Below are 7,774 nucleotides of genomic sequence, written 5' to 3'. Positions count from 1 at the left end.
GACAGGAGGCAGTTTTAGGCACAGGCAGCCATCCTGTGTGAGCTAAACAGACCAAGACAGAGGCAAGACTCACACATAAACACATACTCTTCATTTATTGCATCCAGGCTTCCCCTCCATGCTCGCATGAATAATTCACAAAGCCATTAATGTTAAATGGGAAGAAAAAAAAAATCAATTCTGTTATTGAGTTGCTTGAAAAACCACCTTCTCCACCTGGGACAGCAGGAAGGAAACATGCCTGCTCATCCCACAGCCTCCTGGCAACAGAGCTGCTACCAAAGTCCTGTCATGACTGTGCTGAAGTTTGGCCTTTGCACAGATATCGCGCTCCCATTGAAGAAGAGTTGGCTGTTAACTGCAAAATCTGTTCACTTACTTTAAAAAACCAACAAATCTACTTGCTCTCTTTACTGAGTGACCTTTGCCTTTTAAAGATAAAGCTGTTATAAACTGCTGATCACCTATCTAGTGACAATTTAGTTTCAAATTGATTAGATCATTACATTTTATTTGTTTGCACTGTAATCTGTGAGGGCATAAAATTTCTCTGCCTCACTTTTACCAGTGAGCCTGTTTTCCTAAGAGAGGAGGATCTTTTTTGTTGTTGTTGTCCAAGCACTAAGACCATACTTTCAGTATGGGTAAGACAGTACGATGTACATTGAAGATACAGAAAAAGAGTCAGTTTTAAAAATTTTCCATGCTTTAATTTTTTCAAGGTCTATTTCATGTAGAAAGGCTACATTTAGTCATGTTTCTAATGGAGTATTTTTCAAAAAGAAACATCCCAAGAGAATATACCAGTGTTGCTTTACTTGGAAGAAAATATTTTCATATATCCTTATTTTTCAATTTATTTCACCAAGTATAGTGCATAGCAGAAAAGTTGTGGTTGAAGTGGTATGCTTCAAGTTTACCTAAATCAGGTGCTCCAAATGGATGCAAAAATTTGTTGTTTTTTTTCTTTAACCTTGTGAGAAGTTTCTGAGATTTTTAAGTTTTGTCCTATTAATACTAACACTAGTGTATTTTTATGTCTGTAGCAAAAGTATGTTTATTATCCAAATAAAAATGACTCTGTGATGTAACACATACTTTTAATGGGGTTTGGATTGGATCAAAGATAGAGGAAAAGGATCAGTCTTACCACAATGCTTTTCTAAATATTTTGTTGTTTTGTTTTTTTTTTTGTTTGGCCACACTTATTTCATCCCCCCTAATTATCAGCACCTCTCAAGTTTCGGTGGTATGGAACATGGCTACAAACTTGGTTTCCAGGATGGGGGAAATCATGTTAACCAGCCTGGGAAGAGAGCCTGTACCTCATGAGACAGTCTCCTTTGCTAAGTTACTGCATGTGTGACTGGCTTCTGGTAGGTCAGATCTAATAAAAAATAACATTTCATTTGTCTCTTGTCACTGGAGCTGAGCAGCTTCAGAATATCAAACAGTTTCATCTCATGTAAATATCAGTGTTTTATTGCAAGTAAGTAGGGTCAGGGTGGTTATCCCAGGGCTCGTTTTTATCTTGTGCTGTTGAGGAATGGCAGGTGGCCAGCAAACCACTCGGGGGAATTCTGCACTCTCTCATCTGTCTTCTGGCTGCAGGCAGGGCATGCTTTCTCTACCACTGTATTTGCTATAACTCATTGTAAAACTTGATACCTTTTATACAAGGAGTCAGATGTTTTCAGCTTCACTTTGTATCCTAAGTGGAATTTTACTGTCTGCTGTCATGGACTTCCAGTTCTTATTACACTGAAAATAAATAGAAGTAGTTTGGCTTCCACACAGCCTTTGAGCCTGGCAGTGTGCACTGATGGAGCTGCAGCCTTGTGTGCTGTCTCCAGCAACAGCAAGGGCTTATAAGCACTGTGCACTTCATGAACACAGCATGCAGGCGTGCCCCACCTCAAACAATTTAATTTCCAGAGTTTAGAAACTTAGGCTTCTAGGAATTAATCAATCCAACTCAATTAAAACCAACCGACCCAGCAGACATGCTAGAATTTGTGACACTAATACGAGGAGCAGGCACCTTGATGGCTGTTGACCTGGCAGCCTGGATTTCTACTGCACTGGGAGAGAGAAAACAGTGAATGAAAAAACCTGGAAGTATTATTCCAGAACTCCATGATCTCCTTAATGACCAAAACTTCCAGGGCAATAAAATTAACCACTTAAAAAGAAACTTTTTTCCATTCACACCAGGATTTTAAGGAAGGACAAAACATGCTGATAGCCACTAAATTAATTTATCTTTACATCTTGGTTTGTTTTCTTTTTCATTTTTCTTTCTTTTTTTTTTTTTTCTTGAGTGCTATTAAAGCTTGCACTTCCCAAAGGAGCATTAATAAAGCTGTAGTTCTCATGGCAGCTCAGACACACACACACGGGTGCCACTCCCTGGTGCTGCTGCACAGTATAATCCTTGAGCTGGATGCACCCACTGGATCCTTGTGTCACATGGACACTGCAGCATACAAAGAATAACTTAAAAGCCCAAATGTCTCAAGACAGCATTTGGATAAAAATCAGCCTCAGCTCAAATCTAACAAGAATGTAATTTTTATATCGATCTCTGTCCTTCTAATCCCTTGTAGGTGGATTTCAGAAAATTATATTAATAAAACACTGGACAGAGTGGTTATTTGAAGTGTAACAAACGTCAGTTATTTCATTGAATGTATGTACATACATCTTAAAATTTGTACATTTGATAAATTATATGAGAAAAGGAGGCTGTCCATAGCCACATACGATGAGCATTGTGGAAGAAAAAATCTATTATGTAATTGATAAATGCAGTATTTAATGTATGAACTAATGAATGCTTACAAAAAAGGCTGTTTAACAGATGTCTATATAAACTTAAAAGATCGTTATTAATAACTATCCCTTATAAAAAGATATATGCCTTTTCAAATTATTTAATAACTTACTTTTTAAAAGTTTAATATGCAAGGATATAGTAGTTTTCCCAATATTACTCTGATTAATGGCCACAGTTTAGATATTGCACGTCTTTCATCACACACATCTTTCATACTGTGAAATAGAAATACTAGGGGACATCAACTGATATCAATAATCCACATCTGCACACAAATCATGACTACTGATTAGTAAAGCAATTATCATATTAAAAGAGTTCAACAGGGCTCAACATACTGTTAAATTAGAAATCAGTCAATACCACAGCCATTATATAGAATAGCATTGATTGGATGTACTAAACGTGAGCCTTGATGACAATTGATCACAATGAACTCTGCTCACAGAGGAGTCTGGTACACTAATTGAGAAGCCATCCTTAAATAGAATAATAAATAGAGGAGGAGGGGAGAGGAGAAATGGCTACAGAGCTAAGGTGCTGCCTGTCTGTGCAATGAAACAATAAAGAAACAAAGAACTAGGAAGGCCTCTGTATTATGGATGTCCACTAACTTCCAAGCCTCCTTTTCAAACACCAAATGAACCTGTGAACTCCTCACAGGTCATCTCCACAATCTGTTCCACAGCTGGGAAACCTGCTCAAAAGAGTCTGAACAACACCTCAGAAGAAACATTTCCAAAAGCAAATCTCACAAAGAGGCCATAAACCCCAGAAGTCTCATCTGTGACATGTGACTCCACTGGCATGCTTGAAATCAGGCCTTATGGTTGTGTTTGAGGGGGCCAGGATGAGGGAAAAGATAATAATTTTGACTCCATGTTTCAGAAGGCTGATTTATTATATTATTTTATATATTATATTGATATACTAAAACTATACTAAAAAGAATAGAAAGAAAAGATCCTTCAGAAGGCTGGAAAGGACAGGAATGGAATGACTAGCAAAACTTTGTGACTGCTCACAGCCTTGGCACAGGTGGCTGTGACTGGTTATTAAGTGAAAACAAGGAAGATGAACCTGTTGCATTCCACAGCAGCAGGTAGTTATTGTTTACATTTCTCTCCTGAGGCTCCTCAGCTTCTCAGGAGAAAATCTTGGCAAAAGGATTTTTCAGAAAATATCATAGCAACAAGACTGCACATGTAACCAAAATTTGTTCCTTAGAGTGAGGAGCTGCCCAGGCTGCTTTTTCTTGGTTTTGTTCATAGCAAGCTGCACATGGAAGAGTTTGAATGAAACACTGTGTTATTAAATTTGGCACTAACAGTTTGTAGTTCTCACTACAGCTCAAGGAAATGCACGGTGGTAGAAAACAAGTTCCAAACATCTTCATTATCCTGAAATCTTATTCTGAAAGTATCCCCAGCCCCAGATCAAGATCAAACTGCATTAAGGTACTGTCAAAATTCATCCCAGCAAATGCAAATGTTGCACTGCCTCCAGGAACATCCCAAGTGTGTCACCTCTACAGAGTGTTAAAATATATTAAAAAAACAAAAAGCTCAGGGGTTAGACCCCTACCTGATTTTGAATTAACTAAAGGACAGGAACAGTTCTGATTGTGGTTTGTGACAGGGAAGGGATGGCCTGGAGAAACCCCACACAGCAAAGGCTGCTGAAACTTCAAGCAAGCACAAGTTTTGCGGTTAGTAAACCACGATCAATGTTCAAAAAATGCAGTGTACAGATGATGCAACGTTATTTCTACGTTTTCATGGTTTCCTGGAAATGGGAGAGCGGGGTGTCTGAGGCAGATTGCTGCCTATGACTGGACACCACCAGATGGCCCCCGTTGCATATCTCTTCTAACGCTCAGCTATGAACAGCCAGCCAGACGGGGAAAAGTCAAGATATGAGCATTTAAACGTTCCCAAATGTAAAACAGCAGGAGAAAAAGACATTTGGAGCCAAGGGAAGAAAGAATTTGAGCTACACCAATCAGTTTTGCAGGTATGTTACAGGGAAAGATCATCATAAAAATGAGCACACTGCCCAAGTTTCACTAAAGGAGAACTTTTTAAAATATATATGGTTTTCCATCCATGCAGCTGCTATTTTTGTTCTCTGCCCCACCCACATTGCAGGAGGGAGTTATTTTATTCACTTATTCCAACCTACATTTATTTTCAACTCGTGGCTCATTTCCTTGGGCAGCTGAAGTTTGGAATGAATGCCACCCTGGACCACTGTGGTTTGTTTCAGTTTCCTGATGTATTAGTGCCACAGCAACAGTTAGCATCCCTCACATGCTTCATACATAGGTACCAGCTAGCAGCACCAAATTAAAAAGCAAAGCTACCTAGAATGTAGGTCTTCCCTGCACTTATTAGCTGTATCATATTTAATTTGGAGATTAGGTCATCCAGTCAATTAAAAGAACAAGGCTCCTTGGTTAAGGGCAAATATAATGGTAAACAAAAGAGGAAGTTTGTGCTCTGGAGGAAGGCAGCATTCACAGGCTTGTCCAAGATTATGATACATCTTGTCTATGTTGTTTGCACAGCTATCAGATAATAAATACATTTAAAAATATAACAAGCAAAAACATTACTTACACTGACAGGGTTTGGGGACTTTTTGGTTTTTTTTTTTCTTTGATTTGTTTTCTTTTGGGCATTAATTGCCTGGTCCACCCAAATACTCCACTTGCTTCCATTTTAGTCTATCATTTGACACAAATGAGCATGAGACCATGCTGCATTTGATCCTGCAAAGGTACATGGTAAAAAAGAGGAGCTCTAATGATATCATATCTCCTTGAGCCAGGTCTTATGAGCTCTCAGAGATAGCTGGGCTATCACAGCCGAGATAGCCCAGCTACCTCAGATGACATAAAATCAGCAGGATGGCTTCTGAGGTAGTGTTGGAAACAGAAAAGTTTTAATAAAAGGCAAAATAACAAAGCTTTTTACAGAGAAAAACTAAGCAAGGGGCAAGAGGCTCTTGCTCCTGGTAAAAACACCCAACAAAAGCAATTACTTCCTTTGCTCTCTTCTTTTTCTAGTGAATTGCTTAAGCAGGACCTTTTGGCCTCTGTCCAATTGGGTATCCTTAGGTTTGAGGTGAAGTCCCCAAGGTCCTATGAGGTGTCTTTTTACCAAACTGAGGAGAGAAACTTCTGGGCTTTTTTCCTTTTTAAGGAGACAAAGGATAATTTGTTCACTCCATCAACAGGGGGCACATTCCTACACTCTAATAGTTTAGAAACCGGGTTCCTGCAAGACCAGTGAAAGATAAGTAAAGAGGAGGAGTAACATGAGTGCAAGATCCTTGATTGTGAAAAATAAGCTGTTTGTCAACTTCCCACTCATGTTGTTGTCATAAGAACATGTTCTTTTTTACTGTCACCATGCCCTCCTAGTGGAGGAGGAAAACACACTTACCTGTGGAGACCTTTTGGATAATAATAAATTCCTCCATAACCTTGGCAATCTAAGGTCAATATACAATTTCAGGTAAAAGCAAGCTGATGTAATCTGTATTTCATTTGCATTTCAAGAGAAAAGAAAGGAGGAGGTGGAAAGTAAGTAGAGAAAGTAACACCAAAAATCAGAAACACTTCTTTAAAGCAGGGCAAGACAAAGTAGTCTCTATTTCAAGTCAGATTGGCATTTTTACCAGCAGGTAACAAAGTACACTCCACTTGTAATTGATAAGTTCATGGGTTCATCACTTGGTTTATATTTCCCCATTCTATATGTAAGTACCCACTTCACAGAGTTTTCAGCTTGCTTTGCTAAGACAGCCAAAAAATGGCTGAGAAAATACTGACAATGCCACTGTCCTCTCACAAATGACACATAATACTCATACATTCAGAGGTCTGAGCTTTACTTTTACAGAGCTTGGAGTCACAACAATAATGGGGATCACATATTCCAAGGCTCCTCTTGATGAGCTGGAGAAGTGTTGCAGGACAGGAAAAAAAGGCACATCAATCTCCTAATTTCTTACAGAAGCAGAAAATGTCTCTTCCAGCAGTTGTTCTTTATCTCCCATATTTTCCTGTGTCTGGCCCCTCTTTTTTGCCTATTCAGTCTCCCATTTTACCTCTGAGAATGAAGAAAGTACACAGTAGTGCGGGAAGAATGCTCTCACCACTTCTCTTACTGCAGTCTCTGTTAGCAACTCTCAGAAATCTGTCACACAGAAAGACAATCTCCCCATTTTAAACTCCAGCATACCGAAAACATTTGAGAGTTTTCTGGATTTTTAATCACATTTCTTCACATTTTTATACCTAGAAAATAGATCAACAGCTTAAACAGCCATGGAAGCACATCTTACTATAGTTGGGAGTAAGTAGACCTGTTCCAAATCAGGAAAGCCTAAGGCAATTTTCCTTACTTCCTGGTGGCTTTCCTTTTATCCTGTGTAGCTAAAAGCTGCACAAAAGGGCAGATTCTCCTACTGCTTATCCATGACACCTACACTTAGACCACCAAAGAAATTCACATACCTGTAACAATGCCAGGCCTGCCCACAGAAGAGGAGAGCTCAGTTCTGTGCTACCTCTGTGCCATGCAGCCCCAGGGCAATTACCACTTCTGTTAGCCCTTCCAGGGAATATTGTTTTTCCAGACTCTCCAGGGCTGGGTAGGGTTGTGTCTGTGCATCTGTCCCTCTGTAGGATGTATTTGTGCTCACCAAGACTGATCCTCTGTCTTTTCTGAGACTTCAGCCAATGGACTGCTGTCATGCAAACATTATTAACTGTTCTGTCTTAAGAGCACCATGGCCAAAACAGCAGCTATTTGTGTGTTTCATTAGGGACATTCAGATAGTTAAAGAAGCCTGATCCTTTGATATGAGAGCTACTTACCAGGACAGCAAATATTTTATACCAATAAATGCTATAGGAGACAGAAATATTCC

The sequence above is a fragment of the Passer domesticus genome, chromosome 4, assembly GCF_036417665.1.
Source record: "Passer domesticus isolate bPasDom1 chromosome 4, bPasDom1.hap1, whole genome shotgun sequence".
In the NCBI taxonomy this organism is placed as follows: domain Eukaryota; kingdom Metazoa; phylum Chordata; class Aves; order Passeriformes; family Passeridae; genus Passer; species Passer domesticus.
Note: the sequence above shows the minus strand (reverse complement) of the source record.